This window comes from Aquila chrysaetos, chromosome 5 (genome assembly GCF_900496995.4).
Source record: "Aquila chrysaetos chrysaetos chromosome 5, bAquChr1.4, whole genome shotgun sequence".
Lineage (NCBI taxonomy): Eukaryota > Metazoa > Chordata > Aves > Accipitriformes > Accipitridae > Aquila > Aquila chrysaetos.
In genome coordinates this window covers 46,319,466-46,342,161 of record NC_044008.1, presented here as the reverse complement: position 1 = coordinate 46,342,161, position 22,696 = coordinate 46,319,466, and the positions used below count along the sequence as shown (strand labels likewise).

Here is a 22,696-nt window from a genome sequence, read left to right as displayed (position 1 = left end):
CATACAGCAGGTACCAACCCGCATGACATTGCAATTGGAGCTGCTGCCAAAATTTTGTTAGAGTGGATATGTTCAGAAGGGAAGCCTGTAAATACGAATGCACAAACAAATACTAAATTAACATCTGCAAAACAAACACTATTCAACACATGTATAGTTTACTCAAGTAATCAAGTATTCCATAAGGTATGCTTGTAAAATTGATTGCATTTAGTCTGCTGTGGTTTGTTGTTACGGTATCATACCTTCAGGATTTTGGCACAAGTATAAACACTAAGGGGTGATCTAATCTGTTTATAACATTATTTTATAATGTTTGTTAGGCATATATAACATGTTTATACTTTCCTTTTTGAGACAATATGAAAAGTCTAACATGCAACCCTGAAGAAAGCATAAGCTTCCAGTCTTTTAAACTTTAAAAGTATGCTTCTGTTAATTCAGAAAAAAGCCCAACCCAAACCATAAATTGTCTTTTTAAACACTTCCAACATACCTTCATGCAGAATAATAATAATAATAAAAAACATTAACATCTAGGAGAGTCAGTTTCTCTTCAGCATGCATGTATTTTCTCCTGTCAACATTACTCAAACTCATCAGATGAGAACATACCCTAAACTGCTTGAATTTACAAGAAATGTTTCAATTGGATGAGCTCTATCAGAGTGAAAATGGCTACAAACAGAGCCATTGCTATTACAAATCTAGGTTGTTTATTTGGATGCAAAAGAGAAATATTTTGTAAAAAAATTTTTGTTTCCAGAAGCTTTTCATGGTGACTTTAGGTTAAAATAAAGTTAGTAGATTAACATTAAGAAATAAGTCTTGAAATAATTTAATTTTCATTTGAGAGATTGATTTCAGAAAATTGATGCTATATACATCCATTTATCTATTGCAACTGTCCAGTTCTCAGACCAGAGACACAGGGCATACACCTTGTCCATTGGATTCATTTTTATCATTCACCTTAGAACGAATTCAATCCTAGATGTCTACTGTTGTGTATACTCCACATAGTAAAGAAAATCCAAGCAAATAACTACTTGGTTTAGCCTTTGCATCCACTTCTACTCAATTAAGTAATTCAGTAGTAAAGAACATTGTTCCACTGGGTTGATGCCAGACATTGTTATAATACTTGGCAGAAGCCTTAAATAGCATGAAAAGTGGCATAATACCAACTCAACATATGCCCCAGAGACTCTTGTTGAAAAATGACACTACTGGGTAAAGTTTACAGTCATATTTTCTGCTTTAAAAAAAAGGGGGGGGGAGTAATATTTGTTGTATATTTATTGGAGAAGTTGTCTTCTTGACAGCAATTGCCAGGTCATACTGCCAACTGCTATACTGCAAGAATCCTACTGTTAGATTGGTTTCTCTCTCACAAGCCTTGTCAGAGAAAGAAAGGGCGTTGTACATTACTTTGCGAAGATGCTCTAGTTCATTAGAATACTGTGAACAGATATTCAGCAGCATGTGCCCTTGTTAACAGGAAGTGAAAATTTCTCCTATGATGCTTCCTTTTGTTGTGATTTGTAAAGAATTATTAACTTGTTATGCCAGATATTAGCCATTCTTCATATAGGATCCCAGAAGCAAACCACATTGTGCTGGGCAGACAAAAAGAGGATAATTCCTCCAAAAAAGAAAAGACAAAAAAAGTGAGTTAAAACTTGTAAAGGTACAATGCTCCAATGCAGTTTTTAAACTCTTGCAGATAGTACTGGAAGTGATAAATGATGTGTCTGCTTTGAAACCATAAAACAACTTACATTGCGTCACAGTGAGTTGCTATTAGGAAGATTTTAAAAATACCTGAAGAATAAACTCAGAAACACATCAGCTCTTAAGCAATAAGTATTTTCTCATCATCCAAAAGAAACAAACTACTAATACAGGAATAAAGAAAGAAAATCTGTTAAATGTAATATTCCTTTAGTATAATATTATTCAGAATTTTGGCTGAGGTATCAGCAACTCTGGGCAAATCACTGTAAGGAGAAAGTGACACACTTTTGGATTGTTAAATTTCTTTATATTCTTTACAAGTAATCATGTATTTGCCTAGCAGTTTCTGTTCATAAAACTAGAACTGAAACTGATTTATTGGCATTATCATCACATCTGTAAATTGTGTGCATGAATTCTGAGAAAGTCTGTGCCAATAAGTGATTTTTATTTATCAGATTGGCTGCCAAACTGAAACAAAAGAAAGTATTAAGATAACAAAACAGAAAACAATGGGGATTGCTGTCTTATCCACTAGCTGATGAGTTTACAGTTTGTAAAGGGTGACCCCATAGTAGTCCTAGAATCAACACTTCCCACGGGTCTGATCTAATCAGAGTTTTGCAGGGTATTTGGGGTGCTCTTCTCTGATTTAGCTGTTCCAATTTAAGAATGTTAAATGTCTACCTGAACAGGGATTAAAAGCTGAGGGTGCCCCACCTCCTCAGTTCCTGGTTTACACATCAGGCTTGAGTTGTTCTGACTCAGTGAAAACTTATGTGAAACAAAATGAGGAGGTTTATTCCGAAATCCCTACTAGTCTGAGTGAGGGGGTCTCCTCAAACAGGAGAGGGGACTAGGCAGAGGTCTTCTCTGCCTAGTGCATTCTCCTTGATGAATGCACTAGTGTCTGGATTTTTGGATGAAAAGCAGCATCACTTCCACCTTCCTTTTCTTGCTTATGAATCTAGCCTGTCGTGTCCTAAGATTTTGCATTCACACTGCTGTATGAAGTTTAAGAACCATCAAAAGAAAGTGTTGGCCTCTAAAACATTCTATTTATTTCATGTATCATTGCCTTCCCTTAAACTGCATTTTTTGCCGGGTTCTATTGAGAACAGTCTCTAGAAGATGGACATTTTCTCTTCAGTTTTAGAAAGTTCCTCTGTATGAATGATAACTTTAAAATGGTTGAATTATATATTTTTAAAAACTTTGTTTAAAAAAAAAGATTGTGCTGGGGTTTTTTTCTGGTAAGTTTTCTGATCCACTGATTGCTATTTATAAAGTCAGAAACTGTCCAACTGCCCTTGTATCTACACAGCTATTTCCTTTTTGCCTTAATATTCAGCAGAGTTGACTTGTTTATCTTTCCTTCAGGCTCCCTCATGTTGGGCAGGTAGTGTTCTTAGCAGGAATTATTGTATGCCTTGAAGAAAACTTAAGAAACAAAGTTGTAAGCAGCAACTCTAAGACAGAGTTAATATTGTCAAGGCTCTCCATCATCTCCAGATTCTTGAATATTTGGTCCTTGACTAAAATTTTGCCAGTTTGTAGTTCCCTTGACAAATTACAAAACAGAATGCATGCTTCCTACCTGGACTACATGTGACTGGCAGCCTGGATATGTTTGTACTGCAATCAAAACGCAAAGTCCGTCTGAATACCATGGTGATGCATACTTCATTGGTGTTAATATTGACTCAGCTCTGAAGCAGACAAGGCAATCATTTGCTGTGCAACATCTCAGGTGTTCTAAACAGCTTGAATGTAAATCATATTTTTCATGTAGAAATGTGGAGGAGGGATCAAAGATTCATATAATGAATATAATTTCTTATTTATTCCTGTACATTTGAATAGTAGTATTAACATGACATTAAATTTGGTAGAAACGTCTATAAGAAATGGATTTTTAAAAAAATGTCATTTCTTAAAGATTAAACTTTTCATTTGGGTCTTAGACACATTTAGCCTAGTTTACTAAGGAAAAGAGATTGCAATCATAGCACATATGTGCCCCGTTAATAGGTTTTGAGCACTGATTTGAGACAAATTTGATAATAGGGTAGATACACCTTTAAAGTAATTAGGAGCTTAAAATTTTTGTAAAACTAACTGCTGGGTAGAGAGTACCCATACTGAGAGTTAGAATGAAGAGATGCTCATTCTATCCAGAGAGAGATCTGAGAAATGCCACCACTGTGGCTTCCATCAATTTGCAAGCAAGACTCGGGTTTCATTTGCTGTGATTCTCATAGACCTGAGTTAACAAAGGGAAGGCACCATTATTATGCCAGTAACGCCTGAACTCTGAGGGCAAGGATGGCACTTGAGCAATTGGAGTCTGAATTGGCTCCCAAAGCACAGCTAGAGTCCAAGTGACAGTCTGTGTCATTCTATCACACCTAACATTTATTAGCTGTTTATCACAAACAGAATTATTCTGCTGACTTGTGTATTACTTTTCTGTATCCTACAAGTATTCTTAAAATAATAATAATCTTACTTAAGTCTCAAACTAGAACGTACAGCTTTTTTTTGCATTACACAGCGTATGGAAGAGGGAGGGAAGACACCGTTTCTGTGCTAACCTCACTTCAAGTCAATTATCTTTGTTCTCTTTCCTTTTTCTCAACAGCCTGTAGTGCTCCATTTCCTCTCAATATGCCCTATTATTATCCCAGCTTCCAGTGTTGCAGAAGTGCATAAAACTAGTGAAAATATCCTTTAATTTCTCACTTCAAATTCTGTGTCTGGCCAATGTTACTTTTCATGCCAACCACAGTAAAGATGATAGTTCTGTGTTGTAGACCCACATAATGGGCTGGTAGCAATGGAGACCAGCATAGCATCAGAGCCTGTAGCAATGAAGGACTGTAGAGCTAAACCTTAAACAACAGGGAGAGTTATAGGAGGGTGAAGTTTGATGGATGCTTTTTTGATCTTTGAGTGATGATTTACAGAGAGAAATTGGAATTTTCATATGACATTGTGATTAATAGCATTGCATTGGTACCAGCTGAAAGTTCTTGTGGCCTAGGACAACAGAAATGCCATTCTGGTGTTACAACAGCTAAAAAATAACTTTTAATAATGAACAAGCAGTATTAAATTACAAATAACAATGCTATGGCAATAAAATCCATCCTAACAAACAATACAGGTAAGCAGAGGCTGCACAGAATTCTTTAATGGATCTTGGTCATAACATTCTACAGCCCACAGATTTTTTCTAAAAAGTTTTTTTTTATGTGCCTGCAGCAGACATTTGCAGGGTGATTTCCTTAATTGTGCTAATATATTAGTACAAATCTATGTGCAGTAAAAAATAATTTTTCTAGACTTTTAAATATCTAGCAAAACACTGAAGCCCTAAACAATTTGTGGTTTGTAGTTAATTTCATTGTTGCAAACAAAAGTTGTCAGGCTAGTAGTTTTCTCTAGTGTCCCGCTTCTAGTATATGGTTTCACTGGGAACCATTAACAATGAATCAGTGAACTGCTCTGCTTTTACTTAGGCAGGTGGAGTACAGATATTAAACTTCTACAATAAACAGATGCCTATCTGAATTTGACAGAATTTTTTAAAATGGTATTTTTTCATGTTTTCTAAACTACTGTGAACACTGTGCATATCCTTTACTACAAGCCAGGATTACTCACAAGATCTGCCAGTCCCCAAAATTATTTTTTTAAAAGGCCATATACAAGTCATTAAAAAACAGCTCATCCCTTTGAAGGTTCAAGACAGGCTAATGTTTTACTTTTCAGGAAAGAGAAGCATGAAATATCAGGAAGCAGTGGTATATATAGAGCAGTGATACTTAAAGGCAGCCTTCTGTTCAGAATTATTATTACAGAGAAGACTTTCATAGTGCTGCAACTTAGGTTACCGTCATTGACAAAAAAATAATCTTTAAATAAAATAATCTTCTGGAAGTTAAAGTGGAATAGACTTACAAATTTAACAACACACCTTGCTTCTATCAATGTATGCTGTGTGGACTAAAACTGCAACTTTCAGTTTGTCAAAATCTGAGTTAGCTATAAAATGCCAATACCCTGACAAAATATATAAAAAAATGCACCTGTGAAAAATTAGGCATTAATTATAAACAGTCTCTAATGGCTTAAACTACAGGACTGCTCTTTTAGTTCAGTAGCAAAGTACTCACTTGGGAAACTTGTGATATCATTTTAGAGCAGTTTCTCAGATGAATTTTCTATTTCAATAGCTAATTGAAAACAATTTGCAGAAACAGCCACGTTCATTCACATTGTTAACCACTTAATGATCTATAATGGGGGAGAGATCCAGCTCCCATGGAATCATATAGTCATCTAATTTGTTTAGAGTATTTTCAATTTGGTATTATTTTGAAGAGGAATAAAATGTATCCACCTGATAAACTTAGAATCATAGAATCATTTAGGTTGGAAAAGACCTTTAAGATATTCGAGTCCAACCATCAACCATGCCCACTAAACCATGTCCTGAAGTACCCCGTCCACTCGCTTTTTTAATACCTCCAGGGATGGTGACTCAACCACTTCCCTGGGCAGCCTGTTCCAATGTTTGACAACCCTCTCAGTAAAAAAATTTTTCCTAATATCTAACCTAAATCTCCCTTGCCTCAACTTGAGGCTATTTCCTCTTGTCCTATCTCCAGCCACCTGACAGAAGAGACCAACACCCACCTCACTACCCTTTTAAACATCAGAAATATTTAAAGCAATATACTTTCAGAGTCCAAACCAGATATTCTTGTGTCCATTAACAGAACATAGCTTCCTTACCATATATAAATCCAATGTTGTGCTAATTGGATTTAAAAAAAAAATTTAATTTTACTAATTTCTACTGTAGCATATTAAAATAAAAAGCATTTAAGTTAGAAAGGTTTCTGCAGTGTCTTTCCCGAGATTTACTGTTTTGGTTGCATTTCTACTCAAGAATTTTACTTTAAAAGTGGTAACTCTCAATATAGATGACTAACATTATTGTAAAACCTTGAATAGCATTGTAAATCAGAAGGCAGCAAAACTTACTGAACAATATTACAGAAGAAGCAGAAACTTGATGCCTTAGATGTCAGGAATATATTTTCTGTAAATAAATTGAATTACACAAAAGGATGTGTGTTGGATAAGAATTGCTTCTATATGGATCTGCTGCCAGGATTGGGACCTTTGTCAGCTTCTTGGGATAGGATCAATTCTCTTGGGCATTTTTACAGTTTCCAGAGGAATACTTTGAAGGCCATTGTGAGGAACTGGTCAGCGATAGGTACCTTTTTGCATTGATCAGTTATCTTTGGGTATAAAGCTGAATATTAATGGAATACACAGTATTTACAGAAACAGTAATAGTGTCAGTAATCATTAATATCTGTGGCAATAATCAGGATCTTCATAATTTTGTACTTTTCAGTAGTGGAAAACATTTTAGAAATTAGAATACAGCTATGAAAGTGCAATGTATGTACATCTAGACCTAGGAAAAAATCAAAGATAATGTAGAATTACAAGGGAAACATTTGCATTCCTTTACTTTTTCAGTTGTTTTTTTTTTTTTTCTGGGGTGGGTAGGTTGGTAAGGCTCTGATTGACTGAACACAGCCCTCAGAGCAGGACAGAATAGGATTCAGTTCTTTCAAGTTAGCTATTTAAAACTATAGAAATCCTAGTTTGCTAGAATGCAGTCCTGGTTCTTTTTATGGGAAAACTGGGAGCTAGAATGGGGGGCTAAATGTAAAGAGTGACTATTTATTTCTGAGAAAATAAGGATCTGGGGGTTTGGCCCAAGAGTAGAACAGTTCTATTCTGGTTATAGGGGATATTCAAGGCTGAAAAAACATAGATTGAAAGAAAAAAAAAGTGTTGAGATTGATAATAATTTCTATTTTAATAGCTTCTGTCTCAGCAATTAAAAAAATCTGAAGTGAGATTGTATAGTATTAATAAAAACCTATACTTGATGATAAAATAGAATATGATTATTTTATTTTTTTTTAAAAACAGATCTTGATCTGATTGAAAACTGTACTAAGCCTAACCCTCCGTGGTTAGGCATCTCCTTACCATAGAGCTTCTGACTGGAATGTTTTCCAGGCAGATGGACAAACCGTTTGCCTATGTCTGGTTTCCTAATACTGAGTTAAAAAAATTACAGTACTACATATTCACAGATTGAAATTTATATTCCTGGTACCTGCAAATTTAAGAGCCACATGATAACATAAAACCTATTTGTGCTCTTATTAGAGGAGATTTATTGTAGAAATCTTTGTTTTCCACATCAGCAACGTCATTTTTCCTCCAAACTTGAATTTTAGAGGATACCAAGAGAACAATATCAGATGCCATAAATTAAAATCCTGTCTGAAGAGAAGTGAATGAAGCAACTAAATTAAGCAACTAGAAATTAAAGCAGATTCAGAATAGCAATAGTTCTGATGACATCAGTCTTGAGTTATGGTTTCCTTTTTATGAACTGTTCCACATAGATTTAGGGCAAAGCATCTTCAGAATTTTTTCACAGTGCAAAAAACAAGTTAGTACTCTTTCTGGCTAACTACTTTTTTCTTTTCATCAGTCCTGAAAGAATCAATCATCCATATGTAGCATATTGCAACTTAATTCCATTTCCTAATTCCCAGTAGTTACAATCAATGCTAAGAACACACTGCACCTGATTTCCATGTTTTTGTGAAAAACAAGATCTTAGACTTCATGCTCACCATTTGAGAAATACTTTAATTCTTTCACCATTTTCAAGGAAACCACCTCTCCAATGCAAACATTATGCTTGGTTTCTGATTATTCTTCTTGGACTTTTTTATAAGGTTTATTGAGAAAGTGTACATTATGAGAGTTTTAAGGAATACTCTTTGAAATAAGTTGTCTTTTTTGACTAGTGGAAGGATTAGATGCTATCCTGGCTGTATAGCTGTCAGCTAGACACAACCTCAAAATGAGGCTGAAGAACACAGTGAGGAAGAAGGGCCTCAGTTAATGAGGAAAAAGGCTTCAAAAATGCCTTTGATGTGCTTTATATCTGCAGTGGTCAAGATACAGAAGAATAAGAGATGGCCGAATGGAAGCTAGAGCGCAGCAGATAGCTAGTCTGTGACAGCCTAACGGAGGTGGGAGACGATACATGTGAGATGAAAATCAGCTTCTGCAGCAGCAGTCCCAGATGGACTGTTGTGATTTACTGAGCAGTCAAGACTGTAGAAGCCAGTGACTGACACCCTGCCACTGACCTGATCTTTGTCTCTGATGGAGCTGAGAACAACTGGCAGCAGAAATGAAGGTGGGTAGTTTGTTGTTGATTAGGCAGTGCTCTTGCTTTTACTATATGAGATGAACCATGTATTTCACTTTGCTCCAGCAACTCACAAATAACTTCATTTCATGTTCTTTTTGACCACTATATAATAAATTTTACTTACTCTTAATGCAGCCTACCTCTATGGTTGCTGCTAATTTATTTCTCTGTCATATGAGTAACCTTGTTGGTCTCACCAGCTGTTCTATAAAGAAAATCTTTGTCATGATCTTCCCCTTCCCACAGCTGGTTTAACATTGGTAGAGCTTGAGCTGTATGTAACACAGCCCTAAGTTTGTTGCAGGCTTTTCTCTGCATATCTGCCTATGAGCAGTGAATGTTTTGGGCTGCTGTTCTATTGTTATATCTTGCTTATATCAAAATCCCACACAGATTTGCTACATTTTTGAAGTGGCCAATAAAATTTTCATTTCAACCATTGCAAATATACCTGCCAACCTAGAATTGGCTCTTTCAGTGGGAAAAGCTTACCTTAGGAGCCATAAAGTATTTGTCCTTCTTTTTCCTTCAATCACCTTGTAAACAAAAAATCTATGTTTTGCTTACACCAGGGATTTCTCTTTTCAAAACCACCAGTGCCAAGTGAATAATCTAGGAGGCTTTCCACCCCCGTGTTCTTGCACTGACTACCAGAAATTACAATAATTTTCATTCAGTGGCTTAACACATGAACAAAAGATCTCACTACATGATTCTCAAAGTCTTAAACCATAATGTTTTGTACTATTCCATTTTCTAAGAATATTAGAAAAATTTGTTTAAAATGGTGAGCAAAAAACCCAGAATATTCTGAGGGGCAATCTGCAAGAAAAATAACCCATACAGTAAAGCATTAAATCATAAACTTACTTTATGTAGATGAACAGCAACCAAAACCTAAATGGTCTTTTCAATTTTAGACTGTAATCAAACTGATCATTTTGTACCAGTGTATCTTTGAATAATATGTGGACTTACTGTATTAAAAAGAAGATGGAGAAAGACCTTTTTCACTGGTGTTCATGTATAATAATCTAGAAAGACTGTATAGAGATCTTGAGAATAACACTTGCAGACCTATGACTGCTTTAGGAATTCAATACCATCTGTATGCTCTACTAAGGTCTCTTTGCTACAGGTACATTGTATATTTTATGATACTAAAGAGGATAACAACGGCGCATGCGAGAAGGGCACATTGCTAATAATCCCATTCCCTTTAAATATTTAGAATTCTGTCATATTTCATAATCGGAACATAGAAGTAACAAATTAGAACAACTTCATGCTGATGAAAATTACTAATTAAGTATTAAAAGCTGTGAGAGGAAGCCATTGCTTGAAAATAAAATCCTTGAAGGGAGAGAAAAGATGCAGTTGCAATCATTTGCAAACGTTTTTTCCCCTTGATTTTTTGTTTTCCTATAGCAGTATTAGGACAAGAGCAGAAATTCCTGAATGCTAAACTGTCTGCGATACTGAAAAAAATTATTTGATTTCTCTCACGTTCTCTCATCTGTAAAATTGAAATATTACTGCTTATATCGGCTCAGGGCAGTTCTCATCAGAAGTGGTAAACCTTAGTACTACCCCTTGGCTTGCAGTGATGCCCTGTAGGTTTTGCACCGAGTCAGACCCTGACACAAATAATGGCAGCTCTAACGCTATTCCAGTTGAAGCAATGGATACAACTCTTTGGCTGTGTAGCTGTTACCACATCATGAGATTGGAACTATTCCTTACAAATTGGATAATGCTAACAGTGAGAGCTACAGCCTCAACAGGCTCCAACAAAGAATGTATTTGAGCTTCCCTCAGCTCTTAGGCAGATTTTAAAGGTTTAGCCAGAGATCCTGACAAGCAATACAGAGCTATGAAGCTATGTCCACTGTTCAGCAACACCTACGTGGGAGAAGGGGAGTGGGATCTGGAAGACGTGCGGGAATGCCAGTGCACTCTCCCCTATTTAAGCCGCCCAGATTTCTGTTTGCTCTGTGCAGTGAGATCAGAGCAAAGCAGACAGGCTAAGGCTGGGCTTCACAAGTGTTGAATAATACTAAGTATAACTTTGGATGACAAAACACTGTCTATTTTCCTTTTTTGAAGGAAATAGATACAAAAGCACTAGCATTTACATATTATAACTATTTTCTAGGTCTTCTTTCTACTAACAGATCAGTTATCAGTAATCAAATTTGAACTACTTTCTTACAAAGTATTTGCACCAAAAATCTGTCATAGCCCATATATGCCTTTGTAGGGATCTACAAAGATGGAAGTAAAATATCTCCAAATATAGTGCAGTATAGTAGTTGGATGTTCAAGAAGTTTAGGAATGTTCTTGCACCTGTATTTTAAAACTTATGACAGAAAATGCGTAAGTATTTCCAAAAGACAAAAGAACACAATTTTTATTATCAGATATCCAATGGATTTTACACTGTATGAACATTTTGTGGACAGTTGACAAAATTATTCTACACTTTACTTCTTTTGACTTCAGACTTTAGCCTTCTTCAATCTGGAATACCAGTATTTTCAGAAAAGTATTTTGTATCTGAACTTTAGCAATAGAAGTAAAAACAGTTAGGATCCTTTCTATTAAATCACAAATCATACCCAGTGTTAATTTGATATGGTGCAGCACAGAGATGTCTACAAGTAGTGACTGATTCAATACTATCCATAACACATTTTTCTGTCATGTGCTTCCTTAGTTTGCATATGTAGATGGTGTGGATTTCCTGGAATTTTGATGTACACATTAAGTTTTCTATTTAGAGTATTTTTTTTTTCATGTTTACTTGCTTTGCTTAATATGAGAGGAACTACTTTTAAATTTAAGATTTGCTGAATTCGGCTCTTACACGCTCAACCAAAAAAGCTGATAGTCTTAGACACTCATGGAATGTTAAATAGCTATTAGACAATGGTCCTTGGGGACAATCTAAGACATCCTCTCCTTAGCAATAAGTTAATGTCCCACAAGCTTTTTGAATAGTGTAAGAATTTCAGATACTAACTCTCAGCATTTGATCTATTTGTTGATCTGGTTATGCCTGTGAATGGCATCAGATAGATGAAATATAATGACGGAAGATTTATAAATGCTTGTGTAACAGCAGAAAGACTTCCTAAGAAACAGGGTAAATCTCTGGGCCAGCATAGGCAAAGCTCCAATAATATGGCCAAGAAACTGCCAATTAGTTGTAGTTACTGATCAACTGTATGCTATTAGTTGTAGGTGTTAAAAACAGAACTCTTGCTAGAAAAATCTAGATGAGAAACAATAATGCAGCATAGAGCCTATTTTCAAAGTAGGTGTTTCAAAATATCTGCAAGATACGTTGTATCTTCCTTTATCACCTGCTCAATGCAAGAAAGAAATGGAGTGTTTCATGCTGGGATTTATAATCTCTGTGGACCGTACCATGGTATCAAAGATTAAGTCAGCTACCATCTGCTCCATTTTATGCAAAATAGATGTGGCCCTTGAACTTCTGGCAGTTTTCCAATTCAATCCTCCGTGCAGATTTCTAACACTCCTGCTTTCCAGGATATCCTATTATTCAGCTCAGACGGTAAATTTTACTGTTCATGGTCAACTATTTGTTGACCACGCAGACTGTGGTGGGGCAGAAAGGTATCTATTCTTGATTTTTTTTTTTTAATTTAAAAAAAATAAAAATTAGGAGAATGTTCTGAAACAGTATATATATATATACACACACACACACACTTTTCATTATAATGAAATAGATTCATTCTTTACGACCAGGTTTCGACAAGTGTTACAGGAGTGCTTAATTACTAGGTTTTACTCTCTTATCCTTTGATTTTTTTTTTTAATAAATCCTGTTGCACTGTTAAAATTAAAGACAAAAGGCTTAAAAACATGATTAGCAAACAATTCAAGCAAGAAGCCTGATGCAAACAAACGTTTTAGAAAACTCAGCCATGTAATTGCAGTGAACTAATTTTGATTTTATAGAGAACTTGCAGAATTTTAGTTCCTTTTCAAAATATTATTCAACTTCAATAATGTAAAAGGATAATTTGTCTGAATTGTCAATACCTCTCAAAAGTCTTAGTTAGGCAGTTATATTTTTCCATTTATCTTGATGCTGGCATTTTATTACCTGAGGTTGAGGTAATACTTTGTAGTTACTAAGAAACTTGTAATAAATATATCTCTTGAAAGATTCCAGATGTGGTGGAATGCTGTGGCTCTCCATTCAGAATGTACTGCAGATTAAAATTGTGCTTGTTCTATTTCAAGTACATGAAACATGCTATTGACGTTTGATTGCATATAAAAAATTCCCTTGTGTTTGGTTTTGCATTTACTAAAAATGAGCAATAGATTATTTTTTCCAAAAGTCACACCCTCATCTGCCTGTAAATTTTTTTTTTTTTTTAATTTTAAAATGTTGGAGCAGAACATGAAGTATAACTCCAAAAAGCCGTAATTTTTTAAAATTACGTTTCTAAATTTTACTACTTATTATCAGGAAAGATAGGAATCAAGAATAGCAAGCATACAAAGGTGAAATTAGTTCACCTTTTGAACTCTCAATGTGCACATATTTAGGATTTGATCCTAGTAGTCCTAATCAGTTTATCAAATCCAGGGACCCATTCGTATAAAGTCCATGATAGCAGGGGTTTCTTATCTTCAAAGAAGGAGAAAATTCAGAATCTCAATACAAAGAAAAACCCCATACTCCTGATAAGAACTGTAAATCTTTCCTTTGAAGACTGACACTATGAAGGATTCCTGCTCAGAGAAGCCAGAGCAATATTTTTAAGTAACAATGCCTGGACTTGGATGTCATACCCTACAAAATGCAAATATTTAGATGACAGAGTATGCTAGAAGCTGGAACTTAAGGGAACTAAAGCGGTTACTATAGCAGACTCAATTAGAACAGTGGCAATGCTGGAAGTGGCAGTCTAAACAGAACTCCCATGGTTACTGGCATTTTCAATTTGTTGTCGTTTCACTCTCATCATAGAGACCTTTATGTCACAGTGACTACTGATAAAGGAGCCCACAGCACTCCTGCAATAGTGACTCCTGGTTTGAAGGACTGATGGCTTTTCAGAGGCATTCATAGTTTAGCTCCTTAAGATAGATTTCAGCATGATGCCAGGATTTTAATTCTGCAGTGCATTAAATAAAAAACCAACCAAATAAAAAGAGCAAAGTATTAGCCATACGACAGATAATGCCCTTCTTCTCTATGCAATTTTGTTTGCAGACTGTTTACTTTTCAGACTATTATCCTGACTGACAACAGAAGTTTTAGGGCTCAAGTAGGTCCAGGTGCGTATTTACTGTCACGTCTTTCAAATGCTGTTAGTCTATTGTCCCGTTGTTAAATGTTAAGTCAAGAAGTCTGTAAATGCTATGGGGCATGGAATTTGTGTAATTTGTGTGCAGGACAAGTAAGAGACTATGTGCTTCCTTTTCTCTGTACTTGTGAGATCCTGGAACTGAAAGGGATGGAACAGAAAGTGTTTGGGAAGACTCCAGGGAGACTGTACACTTTTCCTCTAATGTTATCCTCCTGCTATCTCATTCACTTCCAAATTGTGCAGTTTTGTCCTTTAAAATTTTCACCAACTTCCTTCCAAGAAATGTTTGAGCCCACAGGACAATTTTGAAAATGTTTATCTTCAAAAGTTACTAACTGAACTTACTTTAAAGGGGAACATGGCTGGCAAACACAACAGAGAAGTTATTTTTCCCCTATAATGATTTAGCCTTTGATGCATAGACAGATGGTCATGATCTCCTCCTCCTCCACCCATGGATTTTTCTAAATGACACCCAAGTTTTTCTTGGCAGCAGTTAGAAAGTCTGGCAAACAGCTCACTTCAGCTCCAATTATATTGACCACATTAATGCAAAAGATCAGCAAATGAAATGTTCCATATTCATTTGGAAGAGATGAATTAAAATTTGCAATGAAATAAGATAAATGCAAATTAGAAACAAATGCCAGCTACTTATGTCCACCCTTATATCTAAGGATTTACTGTGGCCTTTTTTTTTTCCACTGAGAACAAATGCTTCTTGAAGGCATAGGATGTTAACTCTCTTGTAGTACTTGTTAAGGCAGTAGCACTTAATAGAATTCTATTTCTGAGAATGTCTTCATAGACAGAATAATACCCATTTCCTTTGAGTGTTTTAAGGAATACTAGAGACTAATGCTTTCCTTCCATGCTCCAGGGACACCAACTCTTCAGATGAATGTTATCTCTAGATTTATTATCAAAGCTTTTCACACTTGTCTGTGCTTGTCACAAACTCTCCTGGGCACAGGAAAAGCAACCAGGAATGTGACTAATTCCCTATTCAAGGGCTTCTAGCTGAATATTTTTTCCAAGGCAGTACCTACCATCCAAGGTACGTTTCTTTTACAAGGCAAAAATAAGGAAATCTTGCTGGCAGTACTTTTTCCACCCAGTTACAGGCTAACTTCTTGCTGGTACTGTGTGCTGTGGCAACTGCATGTTAGCACCTGTCTGCTAGTAACTGGTGGGCAGGTTAGTACTTCTCTACCAGTATATGGGCCATCGCAAATAGCTTTATCTGTGGCAGCTAAATAATGTCCTCCAGGGAAAGGTATATCTTTAGACAGTTATATTCAAATTATTTATCCACCATCTCTGTAGAAGGGGCAGTAGGTAGAATGTCTTCAGCATCTGCTGTATATATATTTAAGTAAATGTAAAAAAGTCCCATTAAATAAATAATATTTTTTCTAATAAGGTATGCATACCAACAAGTTACACCAGTGAAGATGTCTTGTGATGACAATTTGTTGTTCTACCCAGACACCCAGACCATTTCTAATTCTGAGTCTGGTTCATTGGCATGAATGATGTAAAATGAATTGTGCTCAAGGTGTTCACAGTTCTGAGCTATCTAAAAGAAATTCCTAATTCTTAGATACTAAGCTACCAAAGAATTCTAATCATTCTGCTTGGCAGAAAAATTCTGTGCTTGTATAACTGTTTAGAACAATTGGACCTGGGCAACTGTATACTAATTCCTAGCATTTGTATTTATGCATACTACAGCGAAGTTATGAATCAAATCTCTTCTTTCAGGTCTCTGAATATTTTAAGGACATGTCCAGCATTGAATCATAGACAACAGGATTTGAAATGGCATCTTAAACCTAAAGCATGTCCAGTCCTACTTTTTCATCAATTCTTATCTTTGCCATAAATATCACACCCTCCTATGCTGTATATATTCATTACACAGCTGCAGCTCCTTCTCTAAGCTAGCTAACGCAGCTGTAGCTATAGAGTGCAGACCAGATGGCCAGTCAAAACCCTGCTTCCTATTGTCTGCAAAACACAATAACTATTGCCAATAATCTCTGCTTCTGGGCCCACACCTTGTGTGTTTTAACTAACACACACGACTGTTCTTTCCTCAGTCAAAAACTGGCCTGTATCACATGTTCAACACCATCATATTTCCTTAAAGACTTTTTCTACTGTTTGATTAGCATCCTCAACTCATTTTTTCCTCCTTTTTTTGTAGTAGAAGAGTTTACTTTTAAAGCATAGTCCTTTTTACCTATTTTAGCCATGCTGTGCAAAGGAGTTCTGCTGGCATTAACTCCTAAAGATTTGACTATTTCAACTAAAGAGCAAAAAAAGAAAACAAAGGGGTTTTTTTTCTCTCCACATTTTACACGTGTATCATTTCCACAATAACATATACATAATGAAATGATGTACATATTAGGAGCAAATTCAGAAATGAGGAGTTACAGATAGCACCAGTCTTACAGTATGAAATGGGTTTGGCAGTTACTCTACAGCAGTCAGTGGAAGTGTGGCCATCAACATGAGTCAGCTGTCAAGACTCATGAAGGGGAATAGTAGCAACAGCAGCTTGTAAAAGAACTGGATAAAAGAGCTTGCTATACTGGAGAGATAAGAAAGGGGATCATTTTTCTGGTGGTATAGGGAAGGGGGGTCTTGGTGTATTAATGCCTCATGTAGCTTTATACTGATAGGGCTGGCTAAATACATACTCAGTTTTTATTAAGGCTCTAACATTTGAAATAGGTAATACATACAAATAGTTCCAATGTCATAGGAATAACATTAAAAATCAGTGATCAATTATTTGCTTAAAAATTGTTTGAGTTGTTTTGGTTTGTTTTTTTTTTTTTTAGAACTGCTATCCACTAAAAGGAGTTTGGAAAGCACATTTAAAAGTTTAAAAAAACCCATCACATTCTACTCACATTTGGAAGCATAACATCAAAATCTCTAGTTTTCTGCATCTACCTTTTTAAGTGAGCTATTTTGTTCGCAAATTCTTTGTTAAACAAGTGCACTCCTCCAAGCCAGTACAGCTGAGGCCTCTCTGTACAAATATGCTTAACTCCATGATGTCTGCAAGTTTTATTGCTAATAATCTAATCACATTTCATGAGTCCAACCAGTCATAGTACAAAACTGATTTTCATGGCCTCTCTGCTGTACCTGTTGTTCCATTTTCACAAGTATAAACTCAGTCTCCTAGTCATTTTAAAGTTATCAATCATTTTAAAGTGCAACTGTTGCTAACCCCTGTGCTCAGCAGTTCTTTCTTTTTATACTGTTCCGTTTGAAGGGAAGCCAAACAATTTTGTATGGGTAGCTTTTGAAAAGGGGAGAAATATTCTAACACTTCTGAATGACACTTAATCTCTAACATCTAGGGGGAGAAAACAGAGTCTAAGGAAGCTGAATTTTAAACTGTGTTTATTTGGAACATACAAAGACAAAGAATGTTTTCAACCCAAATACTTGTGATCTTTCTCATTCTTTAAAATTACCCTTTCTTAAACCAGTAATGCCTACAAACACTATGCAGCAAGCAGCAGACAGTGCTTGTCCTCAGAACATTTGAAAGAGTAAAAACACCCTGCTAATTCCAAAGAGAATCTTCTCGGCACCATCTCTCTCCTGTGAAACTCCTGCAGCTTTATAGACTAACTTGAGTTAACAACACCCGCCTATTCAAGACCAGAGGTGAAGATGTGCCCGTGGGGAGAGGTGCTGGCAGACAGTTCTGCCAGTGGCAAGGCAGCTAGCTCAGTCACCTCTGCTGCTCGTTGTGCAGAACAGAGGGACAGATGTGGTCTCTCATTTAGGGCAGTTCCATGATGGTAACATGTAGGCAGCCCAACTCTTTAAGATGCCTCCTCAAACACACCCAAGTCAAGATAGACATGAAACACTAAGTAATTTGTTTGATTTTAGGTATCTCATTTTCACCGTTAGGCTATGAGTCTCTAGCAGCTTCATACTCTCAATGGTCACGAGGCCTTGCCCTGTTGAGTCAATTACAGTTATGCAGTCTCAAAGTAAGAGGCATAAATCATATGATGACTGCGTTAGAGAAGGTGGTTTAATCAGAGAATCACAGAATAGTTGAGGTTGGAAAACATCTAAATTGTATATAGTCCAATGCCCCTGCTCAAGCAGGGTCAGCTAGAGCAGGTTGCCCAGGGCCCTGTCTCCAGAATGGAGACTCCACAATCACTCTCAACCTATTCCAGCATTCAGTCATCCTCACAGTAAAGTGTTTCCTTATGTTTAGATGGAATTTAATGTGTTTCAGTTTGTGCCCATTGCCTATTGTCCTGTCACTCAGCACCACTGAGAAGAGTCTGGCCATGCTCTGCTTAAAAAAAAGGAAAGATACATTCCTGATCCTTCTGAAATGTAATTGTTTACTAGCACCTGGAAATACAATCTACCTTCAAAATGACATAAACATGGGTAAGAAATGATGGGGTAAACCTTCAGTCATCATTACAGGAAGAATCTTCATGCTGACCATCCTGAGCACTGCTTAGCAGTGCCTGTAGTGAATCAACAACTGATGAAGAGTAGCATGAAAGACAGCAACCAGCCTAGACAGTAACCTTCCTCGTGGCTAGGACAAAGGCACTCCTTAGCGCAAGAACTGCAAGAAGTGTTGTTAAAATGGGTAATTCTTTACTGTAGCAAATTTCTGCTAGGTAAGGAGGCATGAGGAATTGTAAGAGTACTACAAATTATCTGCTGTTGTAGTTACACTTTAACAGATGTCAGCAACCTGGGGAATGCTCTAATTCTTCTTACTTAGCAGTGACCCAGAGGACTAGGTGACTAGGGTCACCCTCACCACCCTGCCCTAGGGTGCTGTAGTCACTTCCCTGATTAAGATTGGCAGTTATAGGTGGTGAGCTGTTGCATCCCATTTCACTCATTTTATGCTTGCTGTCAGCCCTGTTTCTGGTCTTTCCTTACTGGCTGAGGAGCACAAAGAATTCGCAAGCCTAGAGAATCTGTCCCTTTGAAATTGTTACCTATATGAAGTAAAATGCTATGAAGAACTGTGTAATGCAGCTAAAGTGGCATCTAGTGATCTCATTCTCACTAGTCTTAGTGAAAATTTCCCTTTTTCTTGCAAGAAGGCTTTATTATGCAACAAAGAAATTCAACAGCTGCCAGGTTTAAATGGTGCAAAACTTAGACACCTGATGCCACCCATAGTTCTGATACTGAAATGTGAGCCCTTAAAAAAACCTAACAGACTTCACAATCATAAAGCCACTGCTCAAAACACTTAGAAAAGATCTGAAATTTTATATTAACTCTTGCTTGTATCGAAGAAATTATCGGATTTTTCTAACTGTCAGGAAGCCTAGTAATTTTTTTTTTAACATGAAAAGGCATGATTAGAAGTCATATTTTTTTATAATTTATTGAAAAAAATTGATAGAGAATCTTAACTTCATGAAAATAAGGATTGCCAACACTTGCTTAAATCAAACAGAGTTCAGGAAGATAATGTGCAAGCTTCCCCCATGCAGTGCTGCCAATAGATTTCAATTCTACCTTGAAAAACACCTGCTATTTTAGCCTTGGGCTTCTCTTTCCATAGTATTTTTATGGCTTAGACAAATATACACCACATTTAGAATCAAGTTTTCAAGTCCTCTTTTCTAGAAAGCAAAGCTTCTATTGATTCTCATGAATCACAATTGGGGAGGGCTGCAGAAGGGTGCATGAAAAGATTGTAGTTGGTTTTCAGTTGTCAATAATACTCACATACATACTCTCATGATCTTTCAATGTGATCTGGGTAGTGTGTAATTTCAAATTAACCCTGAAAAAGTAATGGTTGTATCACCACTTTTATAAACCCTGCATACTTCAGAGCATGAAGGTCAAAACTAAAGGAATGGCTTTTAGTATTATCACCACTTACATTAATTAGAGGCTCCTTGTGTTCTTGTACTGCATAGGCTATTCTTTAGATGAAAGAGTTTGAATTATAGAGTAGCATCTTAATGATACATACAGCCTCACAGAGCCTTCTGGACTAAAGTAACTGAAACCCAACACAGATTAGTCATATTTCACATCCTTATTAGTTGCTGTGATTTTTTTTCCCCAGTAACACTTCAGTAAGTAACTAACTCTATACACAACCATGCATATGTGACATACAGCACTCACTTGCCTAATGCAAAGCATATATACCTGGAATAGGCTACAAATTCAGGTAGACATCTAAACCTTTTGGCCTGTAGAAAAGAATGTAGTTGCTTTAATGTACAGTAAATGAGAGACTGAGACTGGGGCCACTAAAGATGGGCCAACTGTAGCATTGTCATTCATTGATCTTGCATTAGGGTAAAGGTACAGTGGCAAAGAAACTCCACAGTTGCTCAAAGTATAGTTGCAAATTAGCACCGCTAATGTTTGTAGCATAGTTGAGTGTTGACACCATTGCTGCTCTTGGCAGAGAGTTGAGGCAGGGAAAGAATTCTTCTGTTGACTGCAGTAAAGCTCATTTAATTTAGGCTTCAAGCTATATGAGATACAGCAAACATTGTTTTGAACAAAATGCTTTCAGCAGACTTAACAATAAACCTTAGTGGTAATATATTTGACATGCTCTTGCATTTAATATACTATAGAAATATGGCACCTCAAAATTATGACTCATTCCTAACACTTCACTGATAAACGACTCCGTGAGACTGACATTGTTTGGATGCAAAAATTTTGATTAGTACTTAACTCTTTAAAACATGTTTTAGAAGTTGCAATTGAGCAATGGATGGACAAGGTAAGCTGCCATCCTGTCCAAAAAATCTCTGAAAGGTAGTACAGAGAGCTTTATGTTTTATAAAAAACCGCAGTGTTTGCTCTGTTCTCTCACAACAAAATGGGAATGTAACAGTCCAGACTTAAAGGGCCAGGATGGGTCTCAGTCACAAAACACATTTCTTGCAGTAATTGTTTTCCACTAATTGTCCCATGGCTTATATTCTAATATATTATAAGATAGTCACATGTGTGTTTATTATAACAGTTCTCTCTTGTCATATCTCGCTATTTATTACAACAGTAACTACTTAGGTGGTATCACATACTGTGTACTTTTGCACGGGTCTGTGTAGACTCCAAAGCTATCTGGGTTCCTGAGCAAATGGGTACAAACTGCAAGCCCAGAAAGGGCCCATCAGTCCAGCTGCAGCTTACCCTTCCATCATGAGTGAAAACTTCATTTACTTAATTAAAAGCTTTCCAAGTTTCTAACACTACAGGGGTTCTTTTCACAGCATCTCTCTTTTGGAATGCAGTTTAAGCACAACATCAGGGAACAGCATGAGCAGGTTGCTCCCTAAGGGAAGTTGAGCTGGCAGCTAAAGGGTGGCCGCAGTGCACACTGGGCAAGGACCTCACCGACAGAGCACAGTCCCAGAGCGCTGGAGACAGGCAAGCAGAGCAGCATGGCAACGGCAACAGGTCCCATCGATAGTCCAGTGATCATCAGGCAAGACAGGGTCCAAGGTCCATCAAAGGATGCACTACAGTATTTCAGGAACAGGATCAGCAGCAGACACACCTAAAACACAGCCTAGAAAAGGACCAAATGACCCAAACTGAGCTTAAATGGATTCCCTGGTCAAAGGTGTGGGGATACCTCAGGTGAGGCTGATCAGAGCAATTACTGAGAGAGTTTATAACTGAACTCAGGGCCTTGACACAGCACATACAGATTTTGTGGTGTTTTTTAAGCTGGTGTCTTTTTTTACTTTTAGCAATATCATAAGACTACACATGTAGAGAAAGGAGGAGAACATTTACACATGCTTTCCATTCTCTAGATTTCTTGTTATTCTGGAACAGCTTTTAGATATAAATCACTGTTCTTGAACATACCTAGGATCCTTTTCTTTTTCCTGTGACATTTGGTGAGTCATTTATGAACTTGACTTCCTTTCTGATACATGGTGCCCCAAATGCCCATGAGCTTTTGATGTCCCTTGCTAAGTGATAAATTGCCTTATAACTATTTCCAGAATGTGATAGAATCCATTTGCGTGATTTCTCTTGCTTTTGTGTCCATGGATGTTTTTAGGAAGCTCACTTAACTAGAACTAAATCTATATTAAAGAGACTCTATACTCAAGTATGTACCTGGGACATGTGTTAAAAACAAACTTTTATTTAATAAATAATGTTTTTCACAATTATTTTATAATATGTCTTTTCAAGTATCTTGTGCTATAGTTAACATATGTGTGTAAATATGTG

General features: G+C 36.5%; 1 long non-coding RNA gene across 2 annotated transcripts in view; it reads left to right on the top strand.

The window, feature by feature from the left end:
• The window catches only part of LOC115342167, a 32,281-nt gene that overhangs the window by 5,577 nt on the left and 4,008 nt on the right, over positions 1-22,696 (top strand). For both annotated transcript variants that reach the window (XR_003923659.2, XR_003923658.2), the window contains exon 3: positions 8,804-9,055. This is a non-coding gene — a long non-coding RNA (uncharacterized LOC115342167). The remainder of the gene's footprint in view (positions 1-8,803; positions 9,056-22,696) is intronic.